This window comes from Eumetopias jubatus, unplaced genomic scaffold (assembly GCF_037043125.1).
Source record: "Eumetopias jubatus isolate StellerSeaLion01/CBP00866 unplaced genomic scaffold, mEumJub1_p1.0 scaffold_12, whole genome shotgun sequence".
NCBI lineage: Eukaryota > Metazoa > Chordata > Mammalia > Carnivora > Otariidae > Eumetopias > Eumetopias jubatus.
Genome location: NW_028274818.1, coordinates 40,390,746 through 40,408,976, shown reverse-complemented (window position 1 = coordinate 40,408,976; position 18,231 = coordinate 40,390,746). Strand labels below are relative to the sequence as shown.

General features: G+C 40.1%; 1 pseudogene; it reads right to left on the bottom strand.

Moving 5' to 3' along the window:
* Positions 1-5,114: 5,114 nt before the first annotated feature.
* Positions 5,115-6,447, bottom strand: LOC114222808 (tubulin beta chain pseudogene; annotated as a pseudogene).
* Between the last annotated feature and the right edge of the window lie 11,784 nt (positions 6,448-18,231).

Here is an 18,231-nt window from a genome sequence, read left to right as displayed (position 1 = left end):
GTAAAGATGAAAATTAGAAAAGATTTTATAAAAGGAATTGATAAGTTGTTTGAAAAAAGGAGGATTTAAAAAAAAAAACAAAAAAGGGAGAGAATGTGATCAGGCAGGAGACTAGAACAAATCCATACACTAGAGATTTAGGGTATATTTTGATTTGTTAGAAGAAACTGTATCTCAAAATTTTAAAGAGAGAACAACTCTTATATATATATATATTTTTTGGCATATATATATAATATGCCAAAAATAAGCGTAACTACTCTGAAGGGATAGAATATGACTCTAAAAATGAAAAATAAAAATCTTTTTTAAAACAGGGATTGATAAGATGTTGGTTGAAAAGGGAACAGAAAAATAAAAAAAAGAAAAAAATTAACTTTGAAAGACTAAAGAATCATGGTAAAAAAGCCATGGATTCTATGTGCAGTATTCCCCTAGTGCTGGAGTTCTGCCGCTCTCCTTGATCGGTAAACTTGTTCTTGGTGGGCTGTTCTTGCTGATCTTTTGGGAGAGGGGCCTGTTGCGTGGTTGCCAAGAGTGTTTGCCGGAGGCGGAATTGCCCTGCCCTTGTCGGTCAGGGCTAAGTAGTGGGCTTGGGTTTGCTCCCGGGAGCTTTTGTTCCCTGCAAGCTTTCTGTACAGCTTTGGAGGATGTGAGTGAAAATGGCGGCCTTCCAGTCTCTGCCCCCGAGGAGCCGAGAACTCAGGGCCCCACTCCTCAGTGCGTCCCCAGAGAAAAGCAGTCAGTCACTCCCATCTCCCCGGTCTCCGGCCGCACTCTGTTCTCACCTGGCCTGTGACTGAGCGTTTCTATCTCTGGCACCCGACCCCGTGTGGAGTCTCCAAACCCAGCAGATCCCTGCGGTGAGCTCCCGCGCCGCTCCTCCCCGGGTAGGAAGGGGAGTCTCCCCGGATCTGCCGCTTGTTGGGTCCCTGCTGGAGGAGCAATGGCGTGACTGGGCCGCAGGTCACGGTTTATGCCAACCCCGAGCTGAGAGCCCGCGCCTCAGCTCCGTCTCTGCAGCCGGCTTCCCCGCTCCGATCCCTGGGAGCTCTGCTGCACTCAGGCACCCCCGGTCTTTCTGTGACCCCGAGGGTCCTGAGACCACACTGTCCCGCCCGGGTTCACTGGAGCGATGCCCCTCAGCGGAGCCGAGTTCTCAAAGTTCCGATTTTGTGCTCCGCGGCTCTATCACTTGCCAGAAGCAGTTGACAGAGGCCCCTCCTTTGCCGTCTATCCTCCCGAATATCGCCTCGGTTTTACTTCTCCACACGTCCTACCTTCCAGAAAGTGGTCACTTTTCTGTTCAGTGAGTTGTTGCTATTCTTTTCTTTGATCTCCTGTTGAGTTCGTAGGTGTTCAGAATGGTTTGATCCCTATCCAGCTGAATTCCTGAGACCAGACGAAATCCAGGTCTCCTACTCTTTGGCCATCTTCTCTTTTATTGATTTCTAATTCCATTCCCTTGTATTCATAGAATATATTTTGTGTTATTTCCATTTTTTAAAGACTTATTTTATGACCTGCTGATTGTCTATTTCTGGAAAACATTCCATATTTAATAAAGAAGAATATGTATTCTGCTGGTTTGGGGTATAGTATTAGGACCACTTGATTATGGTGGTGTTCAGTCTTCTATATTTTCCTGTGGATTTTATGTCTAGTTGTTTTCTTCATTATTGAGGAGTTTTGAAATTTCTATTATTGTTGAACTATTTTTCTCTGGAATTCTCTTTTTGCTTCATGTATTTTGGAGCTTTGCTGTTATGTTCATATATGTTTAGAGTTATTATACCTCTTGTTAGAATGACACTTTTGTTATTATATACTACTTTATCTTTAGTAACAATTTTTGTTAAAGTCTCTTTTGTCTGATATTAGTTTAGCTACTCTAGCTCTCTTTTTGTTGCTGTTTGTGTGACATGTATTTTCCCACCTTTTTACTTTTTTTTTCCACCTTTTTACTTGTAACATATGTCTTCGATTCTAAATTGTGTGTATTCGACCTCAGCCGTAGCAACTTCTTGTTAGCCATGTCTCCAAAGGCAAGGGAAGCAAGGGAAAAATGAAGTATTGGGACTTCCTCAAGTTAAAAAGCTTTTGCACAGCAAAGGAGACAGTCAACAAGACCAAGAGACAACCGACAGAATGGGAGAAGATATTTGTAATGTCTTATCAGATAAAGAGCTAGTATCTAAAATCTATGAAAAACTTATCAAACTCAACACCCAAAGAAAAAATAATCCCATCAAGAGATGGGCAGAAGACATAAACAGAATTTTCTTCAAAGAAGACATACAAATGGCCAACAGACACATGAAAAAATGCTCAACATGACTCAGCATCAGGGATATAAAAACAAATCAAAACCACAATGAGATATCACCTCACACCAGTCAGAGTGGCTAAAATTAAATAAGTCAGGAAATGAGAGATGTTGGCAAGGATGCAGTGAAAGGGGAACCCTCTTATATTGTTGGTGGGAACATAAGCTGGGGTAGCCACTCTGGAATACAGTATGGAGGTTCCTCAAAAAGTTGAAAATAGAGTTACCCTATGGCCCAGCAATTGCACTACTAGGTATTTACCCTGAAGACACAAATGTAGTGACCTGAAGTGGCACCTGCACCCCAATGTTTATAGGAGCAATATTCACAGTAGCTAAACTATGGAAAGAGTCCAGATGTTCATTGACAAATGAATGGATAAAGAAGATGTGTACACACACACAGACATACACACACACACACTGGAATATTACTCAGCCATCAAAAAATGAAATCTTGCCATTTGCAATGACGTTGATAGAACTAGAGGGTATTATGCTAAATGAAATAAGTCAGAGAAAGAGAATTATATGATTCACTGTGTGGAATTTAAGAAATGAAACAGAGGAGCATAGGGGAAGGGAGGGAAAAATAAAACAAGATGAAATCAGAGAGGGAGACAAACCATAAGAGACTCCTAATCATAGGAAACAAACTGAGGGTTGTTGGAGGGGAGGGGGTAAAGGGATGGGAAAATTGGTGATGGACTTTAAGGAAGGCATGTGATGTAATGAGCACTGGGTATTATATAATAATGAAGAATCACTGACTTCTACCTCTGAAACTAATATACTATATGTTAATTAATTGAGTTTAAATTAAAAAAAAAAAACCTTAGGGCGCCTGGGTGGCTCAGTCGTGAAGGGTCTGCCTTCGGCTCAGGTCATGATCCCGGGGTCCTGGGATCCAGTCCCACATTGGGCTCCCTGCTCATTGGGAAGCCTGCTTCTCCCTCTCTCACTCCCCCTGCTTGTGTTCCCTCTCTTGCTGTCTTTCTCTCTCTCTGTTAATAAATAAAGTCTTAAAAAAATTATGAAAAAAAAAAAACCTTTAAACAAAGAAAACTGGAAGCAATCCAAATACCCATTAGCAGGTGTGTGTAAAAGCAAGTTGCATAGCCCTGCAGTGGAATATTACTCAGTAATCAAAAGGAATGAACTTGCATAACAGAGGATGTTTAGGGCAGTAAAATGACTTTTCAGTATACTATAGTGGTAGATACATGTCATTATATATTTGTCTGAAGTCTTAGAATGTACAACACCAAGAGTGAACCCCAAAGTAAATGGATTCTGGGTGATAAAGATGTGTCAATATTGCTTCATCATTTATAACAAATGTGCCACTCTGGTGCTGGGTGTTGATTGGAGGGGAGACTATCATGTGTGTGGGGTAGAGGTACATGATAAATCTCTGTACCTTCTGCTCAGTTTTGCTATGAACCTAAAATTCCAAAAAATAGATGTTTTTTTTTAAAGGAAAAAAAATTGTGTGTATTGTAGATCATGTATTGTCGGATCCTTTTTAAAAAAAATCATTTCTGCTAATCTCTGTCTTTTCATTGATGTGTTCAATTCATTGACATTTAATTTAAAATTACTGGTAAGGTAGGATTTATATCTGACATCATGCTGTTTATTTTCTATACATCTTCTGTCTTTTTAATTCCTTTGCCATTTCTCTTACTACATTTTTTCAGTTACTTTCTTTTTTTTTTCAGTTGTCATTTATTTTTGGCTCTTGGGGCAATGTTATCTTTTCAATATGAAAAGCAAGTTCCACACAAAATAGCAATTTGAAGTGCAGCACAGGATGAGGCCAAGGGCGGGGGGAGGGAATAGCAAGAGGAAGAAATGAGATGTTGCCCAAGATGGAGGGTCTCCTTGTCCCCTCTCTGGAAGAATGATTCAGAAGATTTAGGTGGCAATACACACCTTTCCATATATACACAGCAGAGCTGGGTGCTTGCTAAGAAAAGGTGGGGAGGGGGAGGGCCTTTCTGGAGGCTAGTCCCTCTTCCCCCTCTTGGCCCCCTTCTCCAACCAGGGGAAAAGGAAGGAATGCAACATATGAAGGAGGTTATGTAGGAGAGGGAGGATCCTGTTTAACAGAGTGGGGCAGACCCCTGCAAACAAAACAAAACAAAACAAAACAAAACAACAAAACAAAAAACACATCAGGACAGAGCTTGGAAGAAGATGAAAAATAGAGATAATGCTGTCAACACCTCTCCTGAAGCTGAGAGGAGCAGGGAAGTTCCTGGAAATTAGGGCTCAATAGCCTGAATATCCCTCTCCAAAACTGCTCTAGAATAGAAAACCCTACCCCTTCCTTATAGGTACCTCTACTGCTATGAGGTAACTTGGTTTCCTTTCCCCTGGGCTACCACATGGGCTTAGGATGGTGACCATCTACTGGGTTTTCAGCACATGGTTCTAAATGGGATCTGATAAGACCCAGCTTCTTGGAGAATTATATTAAAAAACAAAGGGAAATATCAACTGAAAAGATGGGAGAAGTGGACACCAAAAGGAAATACAGGGCTACCCAGAATGGCGAAAATCTAGGTTTCCCAGAGTGGAAGAGAGGAGACATTCAACAAACAACAAATATTTATTGAGCACCTATTATGTGCCAGGCACTGTTCTAGGATCCCCCTCCAAAAAAGGAAAACAAAACAAAATAAAATGAGACAGAGGCAGAAAATGCAATTCTGAGGGAGAGCACAGGGGCAGCTGAGGAAGAAGCCTGAGGGAATGGAGAAGCCTGAGGTGATGGTGCTCTGCCTTAGGCCTCCTCTTTGGCCTCCTCACCGAAATCCTCTTCTTCTGTGGTGGCATCCTGGTACTGCTGGTACTTGGAGACAAGGTCGTTCATGTTGCTCTCAGCTTCAGTGAACTCTCATCTCGTCCATGCCCTCACCTGTGTACCAGTGGAGGAAGGCCTTGCACCGGAACATGGCTGTGAACTGCTCTGAGATGCGCTTGAAGAGCTCCTGGATAGCTGTGCTATTTCCAATGAAGGTGACTGCCATCTTGAAGCCATGAGGTGGGATATCGCAGACTGCTGTCTTGACGTTGTTGGGGATCCATTCCACGAAGTAGCTGCTATTCTTGTTTTTCACGTTGAGCATCTGCTAATCTACCTCCTTCATGGACATCCACCCACGGAGGACAGCAGCCACCGTGAGGTAACGGCCATGGCGGGGGTCATAGGCGGCCATCATGTTCTTGGCATCAAAGACCTGTTGGGTGAGTTCAGGCACAGTGAGGGCCCGGTACTGCTGGTTTCCACAGCTGGTCAGAGGCGCAAAGCCAGGCATGAAGAAGTGGAGACATGAGAAGGGCAACATGTTGACGGCTAGCTTGCGGAGGTCAGCACTGAGCTGACCAGGGAAGTGAAGGCAGGTGGTGACACCGCTCATGGTGGCTGAGACGAGGGGGTTCAGGTCCCCGTAGGTTGGCCTGGTCAGCTTGAGAATGCGGAAGCAGATGTTGTAAAGGGCCTCATTGTCAGTGCAGTAGGTCTCATCTGTGTTCTCTATCAACTGATGGGTGGGGAGGGTGGCATTGTAGGGCTCGACCACAGTGTCAGACACTTTGGGTGAGGGTACCACACTGAAGGTGTTCATGATGCGGTCAGGATACTCTTCTCGGATCTTGCTGATGAGCAAGGTGCCCATTCCAGAGCCTGTGCCCCCACCCAGCGAGTGGGTCAGCTGGAAGCCCTGCAGGCAGTCACAGCTTTCAGCCTCCTTCCTCACCACATCCAGGACTGAGTCAACCAGCTCAGCCCCCTCTGTATAGTGGCCCTTGGCCCAGTTGTTGCCTGCCCTGGACTGACCAAAAACAAAGTTGTCTGGTCTGAATATATGCCCAAAAGGACCTGAGCAAACAGAGTCCACGGTCCCGGGTTCTAGATCCACCAAGATAGCACGAGGAACATATTTGCCACCTGTAGCTTCATTGTAGTACATGGAGATGTGATTCAGCTGCAGGTCGCTGTCACCGTGGTAGGTTCCGGTGGGGTCGATCCCGTGTTCATCACTGATTACCTCCCAGAACTTGGCACCGATCTGGTTGCCACACTGACTGGCCTGGATGTGCACGATTTCCCTCATTGTTAAAATTTATTTTTAATTCTTTTGCTCACCTCAAGGTGTGTACAGGGCAAGAAAATGATATGGAATTTTTTTTCTATACTGCTAATGGCAGCCTGGAAGGATGGGACGTGTCCCAGAGGCTGGAGCAGTGAGGTCCGAACGCAGCGGCAGGAAGGTTCTGACCAGTTACTTTCTTAATGGTTACCCTGGAATCTACAATTACAGTCCATGTAGGATTAACACCAATTTAATTTCAATATTATACAAAATTTCTACTCCTATATAGGTCCATTTTTCCTTCCTCTTTTGCATTGTTATTGTCATATTAATTACATCTTTATACATGGTGTACTTACCAACACAGATTTATAATTATTGCTTTAGGAAGTGGTCTTTTAAATCAGATTAGAAAACAAGAGTAACAGAAAATACATTTATACTCTATTTTACATGTACCTACATTGTTACCTTTACTATGGTCTTTATTTTTTCCTTTTTTATTTGAGTTAATGTCTCATGTCCTTTTATATCTTGACTAAAGGACTCTAGTATTTCTTTGAGGGAAGGTCTACTAGTGACAAATTCCCTCAGTTTTTGTTTATCTGGGAATGCCTTTATTTTTGCATTTTTGGAGGAGCGTGTTTCTGAATATAGAGCTTATAGTTGGCTCTATATTCTAACTCTAAAAAAGTTACCTCTTTTCTTTCAGCATTGTAATTATATCTATCACTGTCTTTTATCTGTTGTTTCTGATGAGATATTGTCTATTAATCTTATAGAAGCACTTTCTGTGATGAGTCATTTCTTTTTTGATGCTTTCAAGATTCTCTTTGTCTCTGTCTTTTAACAGATTAACTGTGATATGTCTGAGTGAGGATCTCTTTCAGTCTATTCTATTTAGAGTTTTATTGAGCTGCTTAGATGTGCAGATTAATTTTTTTCATCAAGTTTGTGATGAGTAAATAATTTGGCCATTATTCAACCAAATATTCTTCTCCTTTTTTTCTCTCCTCTCCTTCTGAGAGTTGCATTATTTGTATGCAGGCATGCCTGGTATTGTCCCACAGGACTCTGGTCCTGTTTCTTTTTCTTCCTGTTTGCTTAGGCTGAATAATATCAACTAATCTATTTTCACTTTCTCTGACTCTTTCTTCCCCTTGCTCAAATAAACTGTTGAGCCCCTCTTGCAAATTTTTCATTTTAATTATATTTCAGTTCTAGAATTTTTATTTGGTTTCTTTTTATAATTTCTATTTTTTCATTGCTATTTCATATTTGGTGAGACATAGTTCTCTCACTTCCATTTAGTCCTTTAGACATGGGTTTTTTTTAGTTCTTTGAACTGATTAAAACAGCTGATTTAAAGTCTTTGCCTACTAAATTCAAAGTCTTGGCTTCTTTAAGGACAGTTTCTATTTACTCCCCCACCTTGTATGGATAATACTTCTTGTTTCTTTACTTATTTCTTTGTTGTTGTTGTTGTTGAAAACTGAATTTTAAATAATATAATGTGGCAACTCTGGGAATCAGTTTCTCCTTTCTTACCAAGTTTTTTGTTTTTGTTATATTGTTTCTTTTGTGAATTTTCTGAACTAATTCGGTATAATCTGTATTTTGTCATGTGTGGCCAATGAAGTACCTGCTTAGTTAGCTTATTAGTCAGCTAATGACTAGAGAGCTATTCTTAAATACTTGGAATCAGTAAGTCTCCCAGGTTTAGTGAGAGTCTCTGTGTACGTGTTTGAAAATGTTTTCAGTCATTCAGGCAGTTGAGAACTCTGTATTAACCTTCACATCCTGCTTGTGCAGAGCCTCAAGTTCAGCCAGAAGTGAGAATTAAGGCTTCTAGGTTCCCAGGAATATGTCAGAGTTTTTAAAACCCCATTTGGACAGCTCATTGTGCTTTTCCTTTTAAAAGGATTTTTGGTTCACCTTTTAAACATTTCTCTGTTATCTACCACCTCAGGCAGCAGTGATGTTAAACAATTGCCACTGATTATTGTCAGCAAATGCACCAGAGAATAGGCTGTTTGCAGTAGTAAAGCTCCAAGTCCGGTCCAATAAAGACAAGCCTTTTGAGACAAGAGGGTGAGAGGGCTCTTCCAGGGTGAGAGGGCTCTTCCAGATAGATCAATTAATGGCAGTTCTCTGGAAATGAGGCTTTCAAGGGGATCCAACACCGTTATTCCTCCTCCAGTGGCTGTGAGGCTGCTGATTTTCACTGTGATTTTACGGTGTTGGTTTTCAAGTATACCTCTGAGCTGTGGAAGTTTTCATGGTAATAGGGAAAGCTAAAATCTGATAAAGCTCACTGGTTTACCAATAGTTAGCCTTTAAAAAAAAATGCTTCCCAGGAAACTTTTAGCCTTTGGTTAATTTCTAGAGTTTTGAAAATGTTGATTTTTGACAATGTTTGCCAGTGATCTCATGGCTTTTATGGAGGACAAGCTTTTTGAACTATTTTACCTACCAATACCAGTGATATCACCCCAAGGAGTTCATTTTTTAAAATATCTTAACACTTGGTTTAGTCATACAGTATTTTACAGCTGAATATCAGCCTGATTCCTTAAAAAAAAGATTTATTTATTTTAGAAAGAGAGTATGTATGTGTGAGCAGGGGAAGGGGCAGAGGGAGAAGGAGAGAAGCAGAATCCCTGCTGAGCACAGAGCCTGAGGTGGGGCTCAATCCAAGGACCCTGAGACCTGTGCAGAAACCAGGAGTCAGATGCTTAACCAACTGAACCACTCAGGCGCCATTAATAACAGCCTGATTCCTAAGTACAGTTGGCATAGTTTACCAACTGTGAACTAATCTAAGCATTATTTTTTTTCTCCATATCCAGAGAAGAGATTGATAACTTTCTTTTAACTCTAGTGTTGTCTGGAGATCGTTAGCAAATATCTGGCCCTAAACCACGCAGATGGAAGGTGTTAATTATTTCCTTAACATTTCTCAGTTAGTGTGTAAGGTCCAACTGCTGTTATTCTGCTGAGATTACCCTTGACTCACTAGTCATAACATTAAGCAGAATTTCTGTTGCTATCTCTGTAGCACACACGACCCTGGCTTCATATAGAGGTCCAATTCCTGGTTTAGTACTAAATCACTTGTTTAAACCTGTTTTCAAAATCTGTTCTTATTACAAAATGAATCTTTAAAGAGGCCAGTCTGCTTGTATCGCAATTTTAAAAAGTTTTCCAAACCAAGAACCATATCAAACATGGCTGTGCATATTTTGCTGTTGTAATTTCGGTAGGTTTTATGCAGGAAAGTGAGAACCTGAGACAGAAAAGAGGGAAGGTGCCAAACTCCTAAAAGCAGTGCCTTAGAATATACTGGAGAGTTTAAAACATCATCCTATCTTGTCTCCTCCCCAGAGCAATTATATCAGAACCTCTGGGAATAGGAAGCACACATTTGTATTTATTGAAAGCTTCCCAGGTGATTCTGAAATTCTGTCAGGAATGAAAACCACTCACATAAAGCCTGTGCTGAAGCACATTGCTACCCCTTGTCTCCTTACAAAAATAGCTGGGAAACCCCAGCACTGGGAGATCTGCCCCTGGAGACACTTGGAATATGGAGAGGACAGGTTACAGTGCAGCAAATGGCCTGAGAAACTGCAAGTTTGCAGGCAGAACTAGAAACAAAAGCATGCTCTGAATATCTCTGCTTAATATGTATGGAAATTAGGTACCAAGTTAGAAGGCAGAGTCCTGCCTTCTATTCAACAACTAACACTCACTGAGTATCTACCTATGCCAGTTTCTATCCTGCGCCTCTCTTTCCGCAGAAACATGAGGCCTGGTGGGTGGTGATCGGCGATGCCAAGTCTAATAGCCTCATCTCCATCAAGAGGCTGACCCTGCAGCAGAAGGCCAAGGTGAAGCTTGACTTTGTGGCCCCAGCCACTGGTGCCCACAATTACACCCTGTATGTCATGAATGATGCTTACATGGGTTGTGACCAGGAATACAAATTCAGTGTGGATGTGAAGGAAGCGGAGACAGACAGTGACTCAGACTGAGTCCAGAGGCACTTACTCTTACAAACAGGAGAGAAGAATTGCACCTGAATCAGGAACATGTACAGTTACGTGGGGACCAGGTCTGTTGGTGTGAGATCTGGCCAGTCAGTGCAGATGCTGTCCTAACCCCCTTCTACTACTTGGCCCTCTTACTGCCTTGCTGTCTAGACTTTGGATCCAGTGTCTGCAGCTGTCCTGTAAGCTGTCAAGCATAAACTGTGTACAGCATTTTTAGGCATGTTCTGTGTAGTTCCTTTTGTCAAACAGTCTCATAAAATAACTTGGAAAAACCAAAAAAAAAAATATAATAACTTACCCAAGCTAGTTAATTCTTGGGTAAGTTATTGAACTAGATCTTGGGTAAGTTATTTATAATTTGTGGATATGGAGTTCTTCTAGTAGCCCACGGCAAAGTTTTTAACTTATGAGTATTTTACCAAGTTCTTCTGTGATTATGTTCTTTCTACTTTGGAGGGTTCGAATATAATTTCCTTTATAAAAAGGCAATGCTAGAGGGGCACCTGGGTGGCTCAGTCGTTAAGCATCTGCCTTCGGCTCAGGTCATGATTCCGGGGTTCTGGAATCGAGCCCCGCATCGGGCTCCCTGCTCCGCGGGAGGCCTGCTTCTCCCTCTCCCTCTGCCTGCTTGTGTTCCCTCTCTCACTGTGTCTCTCTCTGTCAAATAAATAAATAAAATCTTAAAAAAAAAAGAATGCAAAATGGGACAATTGGTAATATTTACTAAATTTATAGATTCACAGACCCAGCAATCCCAATTCTGGGAATCATAACGATCGATATACCTGCACAAGTACAAAATGTCATGTACAAAAAAAGAAAGGCAATGCTAGAAAAATAAGGTGTTTTTTTTTTTATTTAATGCCCTTAGTGAAAAAATAAAAGTCTGGAAGCATTTTATTGGTGTTACCAGTTGGAAAAAAAAAGTTTAGCTGTCTATAAAATTTGGAAGTCTGGAAACCACTCATTTGGAAAATAATATCTGTATTTGATGACTAGCTTAAGGAACACTGATCCAAATTACTCCAATACCAGTGTTTGTAAAATCTTGTTTTGAAATGTGAAATGTCAAATACCTTTATTTTTCCCATCATGGCTTATAAAAGAGGTCCATTTAGGATTTCCCTTGAATTTTTTTATCTACAATTTTATTTTTTATTTTTTATTTTTAAAGATTTTATTTATTTATTTGAGAGAGGGAGAAAGAGAGAGAGCATGAGAGGGGAGAGGGTCAGAGGGAGAAGCAGACTCCCTGCCAAGCAGGGAGCCCGATGCAGGACTCGATCCTGGGACTCCAGGATCATGACCTGAGCCCAAGGCAGTCGATTAACCAACTGAGCCACCCAGGTGCCCTACAATTTTATTTTTATCAGCGTTTGCACTAGAGCTTACTGTGAGAATAATAGTCTTACCTAGCACTGCTAATAGCAAATTTAATTTGTTTTAAAAAGATTTTTGCCTCCTGAGATCAAGCTAAATGAAAAAAATTAAACATTTTCTTTGGAAAGCTCTAGCTTTTCAGCTGGAAATCTTATATTGATGAGTTGTTAACCTTTATCCTGTATCATTAACAATCATTTGAAAACATTGTAATCATTTTGTTAATTGGGGCAGAATACTCCAGCTGTGTCATTGTGTCATTGGAGTTCCTGTATGAAGACATCATCAAGTCTTTAAAGAATAGGCCCCCAGAGGGATGTGGGAGTGACTGATTCCGTTTCTTTTATTCTTTGCCCATACTCTTTTTCTCCAAGTGGGCCTATTTTAGTTTCAAAAGATGCGCACTCCAAAGACCAAAGAATGTTCTGAAGTTTCCAAAAGTAATACCAATGGTTTTTTTCCCCAACTCCTTTCTATTCTGTGTGCCAGTCGTGTCTGTTTAAGCAAAGCAAAGAATCAAAACATGTCCTGTGACTTCAATATATATAGGGCAAAACTGGATGAATGAGATCTCAAACTTTAATGCTTAATCATGAAATCATCAGAATAAACTTAAGAGATTAAAATAAAATTCTCCATAACTAGAACAGTAGCTGGTACAGAGTAAGTGGCCAATCAATATGATTGAAAGAATGCAGGAGTAGTCGTCAGATAATTGGATAGGTACCCAATGCCTATGTACTCTTAATTGTTGTATAACAACTTAAAGAACATTTCTCCAGTCCAGTGTTTCTCCTGCACATCTCAAGAATGGTCCATTTCTCTGCCAGATAAACCACTTACCAGATATTTCTATTGAGTTTTTCATATTCAGAGGAAATAAATTGTGTAGATAAAGATACAAAAAGGAACCACCAAAAAAACAGAAGCTCTGGCCAAGCCCATACAAATGCACAAATAATCTAGTTTACCAGAGATGACAGTGTTAAAAAAAATAGTCAATATCATGTCCCAGGTCTCCTGATCTCCAATACAGAGCAAATATTTGGATCTTAAAGCCTCTCCCTCAACTTGTACATTATTATTTTGTCATTTGGGCGGCTAGATGAGTAGATCAAATCATTTGTTTTGAGGATCAACCTGTTGAGAATTGTAAGACTTATTTGTAAGCACATAGGTCTTTGGTCATGTTATTCACTGTATCTGAAATTGCAGTTTACTCATCTGGAAATAAGAATACCTTGTATGGAGGTTCCTCAAAAAATTGAAAATAGAGCTACCTATGACCCAGCAATTGCACCACTAGGTATTTACCCCAAAGACACAAATGTAGTGAACCCAAGGGACACCTGCACCCCAATGTTTATAGAAGCAATGTCCACAATATCCAAACTATGGAAAGAGCCCAGATGTCCATCGACAGATGAATGGATAAAGATGTGTGTGTGTGTATGTGTGTATATACCCACATGCACACACATGTATATGTATGTATATACACACACACAATGGAATACTAAGCCATCAAAAAACCTGAAATCTTGCTATTTGCAATGATGTGTATAGAATTCAAGGGTATTATGCTAAGTGAAATAAGTCAATCAGAGAAAGATAATTATTTTTTTTAAAGATTTTTATTTATTTATTGAGAGAGGGCGAGAATGGTAGAGAGAAAGCATGAGAGAGAAGAAGGTCAGAGGGAGAAGCAGACTCCCCACTGAGCAGGGAGCCCTATGCGGGGCTCGATCCCGGGACTCCAGGACCATGACCTGAGCCGAAGGCAGTCGCCCAACAAACTGAGCCACCCAGGCACCCTGAGAAAGATAATTATTATATGATATCACTCATATGTGGAATTTAAAAACAAAACAGGATCATAGGGGAAGGAAGGGAAAAATAAAACAAGATGAAATCAGAGAGGGAGACAAACCATAAGAGACTCTTAATCATAGGAAGCAAACTGGGGGTTGCTGGAGGGGAGGTGGGTGGGAGGATGGGGTAACTGGGGGATGGGCATTAAGGAGGGCATGTGATGTAATGAGCACGGAGCATTATATAAGGCTGATGAATCACTGACTCCTACCTCTGAAACTAATAATATACTATATGTTAATTGATTGAATTCAAATTAAAAACAAATACCTCTGTTCAATGCTGCTGAAAGATTAGTTGAGTTACAGAGATATAAGGTATCTCTCATATCAGACACACTCAGAGTTAATTTATTTTCCAGTTTTTCTCATCAATGGCAGCCTTGATACTAAACTCATTATAATAATAGTCATGATTTACTGAATGTGACAAAGAACTCTGGGAGGGGATGGAGCACTTGCTGTACTTAACAGCAAAACGTGAAAGAGCTGCTATTTTGAAAGTTGGCAGCAAATATTTTATAGAAATGAGTTCCATGTCCAATCCATCAACATGTTCTATATGTTCAACTCACAAAGGCCATCCCACTTCCCTCTGTGCACTCTACTAGAGCCTTATACCAAAGATCCATCATCTCTGACTTGGAGCATTCTAACTGTAGCATCTACTTGGTTTCCTTGCTTCCGGTCTTGCCTACTCCTCTGAAATCTGTTCTTCAATACAGTATCCACAATGCTTTTTGTAAGCCATAAATCAGTTATCCAACACTGAGAATTGTCATTAGAATAAAATTCCCACTTTTTGCCATGGAAGTGAGCGTGCTTCATTCTCTGGCTTCATGTTTGTATTAGTTTTCTGGGCATGCCAAAACAAATGACCACAAGCATGGTGGTTTAAAAACAACGGGAATATATTCCCTCACAATTCTGGAGATTAGATGTCCAAATCAGGGTGTCGGCAAGGCCACACTCCATCTGGAGGATGGAAGAATTCTTTCTTGCCTCTTCCAGCTTCTTGTGGCTCTTGGCATTCCTTGGTTTATGGCAGCATGACTCCAGTTTCTGCCATCTTTATCTTTACAAGGCCTTCTCTGTGTGTGAATGTCTTTCTCTGTCTCTTACAAGTTCACGCTCACAGATTTAGGGACCATTCTATTCCAGTATACTCTCTTCTTGATCTTTACCTTAATTATATTTACAGAGACTCTCTTTCTAAATAAGGTACCATTCTGAGACTCCAGGCAGACATGAATTGGGTGGAGGGCATGCTTCAACTCACTTCAATCTTGTGGCATGTTCCCTTTCAGTCATTACATTGTAGCTACCTTGACCTACCCACTTCACTCACTCCCCAGGCTTCTATATGTCCCCTTTCCTCCTCCTGGGGCATCTCTATCCCTGAAATTTTCATGGTTAGTTCCTTACCAGTCAGCTTAAATATCACCCCCCTTGAGAGAGACTTTCCTTGCCCTTGGCTAATGAAATAACACAGGTTATTTGCTATTCCATTACTTTGTTTTATTTTCTTTGTTACAATTATGACTTTTTGAAGTTATCTTTTAATTTTTTTATTTGTTCTCCTTGCTTATTTTTAATCTTATACCATTAGATTCCAACAGAATATAAAATCCATGAGAACAAAAACTGTACTTATATTTTTCATTATTATATCACCTGTATACATCTCAGTAATAGGAACATAGTAGCTCTCAATAAATATTTGTTGAAGGAATGAACAAGTAGGAGAAAGGGTATGAATTAGAGGTTAATTGACCAAGATCCTAGCCCTTACTTTGTCACTAACTAGCTATGTAACCTTGGATGCCACAAATAATCTCTCTATATTTATCAATTTCTCCATTTATTAAGTGAGAGTTGATTTGCACACTTCGGGGAGGAAAGGGAGGGAGAGAGGAGGGAAAGGGGAAGGAGAAAGAGGGTGTCTGAAGAACTCACCTCATCTCGGGGTAAAAAGAGTCCCCTCCTTTTCCTAACCCAGGAAACTCCAGTAAACCCTTTGGGAATCATGGATGTGGAGGATGACATCTTACTATAATGCCTTCCAGGGGTGGGGGTGCAGGTAGAAGGGTGTGGCATGGTGTGGCTGGCTGAATCTGAGGGGACCTTAAACACATGATGGTGGTGTCTTAGGGGTCAGAGGCCAAACACAGGCATGGAGTGAGTAGTTTTCTGGTTAGAAGGCTCTTTTACTACAACGTTCAATAGGTGCTTGACCAAATTTTCATCAAAGAGACAAGATTTGCAAATAGAAATGTTCATATAGTTTGAATAAAGCCTGTACTGTGGCTAAATTAACAAATTAATTGGAGGGCTCTAAGTTTCAATAAGATTTTGGGAAAGCAATGTTTTTTCCTTAACAGTTAATTCTTTCTGAATCTAGTCACCGATTCTATTTACTATTTTGTCAATTGGCTCTTGAGCATATTTCAGATCGTTTTGACCTCATGTAATAGCCTGGGTCAGGGACTCCATTGGTCTGGAAGTCGGGTTTTGATTTGCTTAACCGCACCACGCTAGAGAGAAAATATCTGATGGCTGCAAAGTGGTGATGACAATAATATTACTAACATGCTCACAAATTCAAAAGAAGATAAAATTTGAATTTTCATTTAAGAGCAATTGAGATGAATAAATAACTTCTAAATATGCCTTCTAGAAATTTTTTGGTTTTGTTTGTTTGAGAATTCTACACAGTGAATCCTGAGTACAAATTCTGAAAATGCTTTCTAGAGAAAAAAAAAGATATTTTTAGCTCTAAGTTGACCTCCTCCTGGAACAAAACATAAAAACAATAATACCTCAAAGACAAAGAAACATCAGCTTTCACTGGTGATTTCCATGTCTGCCATTGTGCTTATTATCTGTCAGAACTAATTTTGTTTCAGCCTCTGAGATGAGATAATATATAGCCCCAAACATATAAGAACTGACCCTACATCCAAATGTGTTCTATATCCAGAGCAGCTGCTACCCTTTTGGCTATCTCTGAGACATACGTATTTGGAAAGTTTTTCCTTGAAATTTTCATCTCAACAATAGCGATTTATAAATATGATGCTGCAGATCCCTATTATAAGAGCATGCAATTATTCAAGTTATATATAAATAGTTTGACTTACAATAAACCATTCCTAGTCCTTAACCCAGTTCCTCTTTGACCAATAGTGGTCAGCTGGATATTAGTCAAGATGCAAGGGTGGTCTGTGATTAGAAAACCAAACCTCTCTCTGGGAGAAGTTGACTCGGACACACTGTTTTTAGTTGTTCTCAGCCATCAAATAGCTGTTGATATCTTTTAACATGATAACTAGAAATGAAGGACAAAGTTGTGTACAGACCTAGTTATTTCCAAAAGACTGGTTCTCTAGCAGCTAGCATGGTGAATTTTAAAGTACTTTATTCTGAAGAGAAACATTCATTTCCTATGTCCTTTATTGAATGATAAAAAGTATTCTTCATGAAGTGAGAATTATGAGAGAAGGAACACACAATTGCATATACTGAGTATATGCACAACATGAAACACAACATGGTAGCATGGAAGTGGGAAAAAGATCCAAGTCCTCTAAATCATGAAGCTGTAAATCTGTCTGCATTGGGTCCCCTCCTTTCTTCCTGTTTTCTACTTCCTGCCTTTCTTCCTCTCCAGTTTTTTCTTCTTCTTTTACATAGCTGAAGATTTTTGCCTACCCTTTCCTATTTACTTGGGATATTTACTTCGGATAAGTGAAATTATTGGGTCAAAGGAAAAACATCAACTTTTAAAAATTTCTAGTAATAGATTTTTACTAGCCTGATTGGCAGCATTTGTGTTTATCAGCAATTGCATTCATACAGGAATCCTTTCTATATGAAAACTATATTAATAACAAAGCAATTATTGAGAGATTTAACATAGTCAAGGCATTGTGGTAATGTAAACAGTCTGAGAGGAATTTTGATGCTGGAAAGTTCTGAATCAAGAGATGAGAATAGTACACAGAAAAAATTAGGAAAGTGCAACGTTGACTTACCTGCTCAGTCTTATAACTCTGAAGATACAGAGATGCTCCTATGCTGGATGAAGGTGAAGTTCTGGTTAGCCTTTCAATTATTATCATATTAAACTATAAAATTGACAATAGCTAAGTGGGAAATCTTTATATCTGTATTTTCCCAGTAGTCAGAGTCATAACCTGATATTGATTCTATATTCCAGTGAACAGAGCACTCTAGACTGAATTTATCAGCTTTGCCCCACTTTTCCTCTGGAGCTTTTTTGACAGGAAGGAATACAGTTCTCAAACCTTCAACCTCAGCTTTTGCCTCAGCTTTTTTCTCTATTCCCAGTCTTCCTTGCAAGAACATTGGATATTGCTCTTCTATAAATGTTGCCTCCTTTCTTCCTTTCCAGCCTCTGCTTCCCTATTTTTCTAATTATTTTCAATATGAAGACATTCTATAATGAGGCACCACCACACATAGTCACTGTAGATATGAAA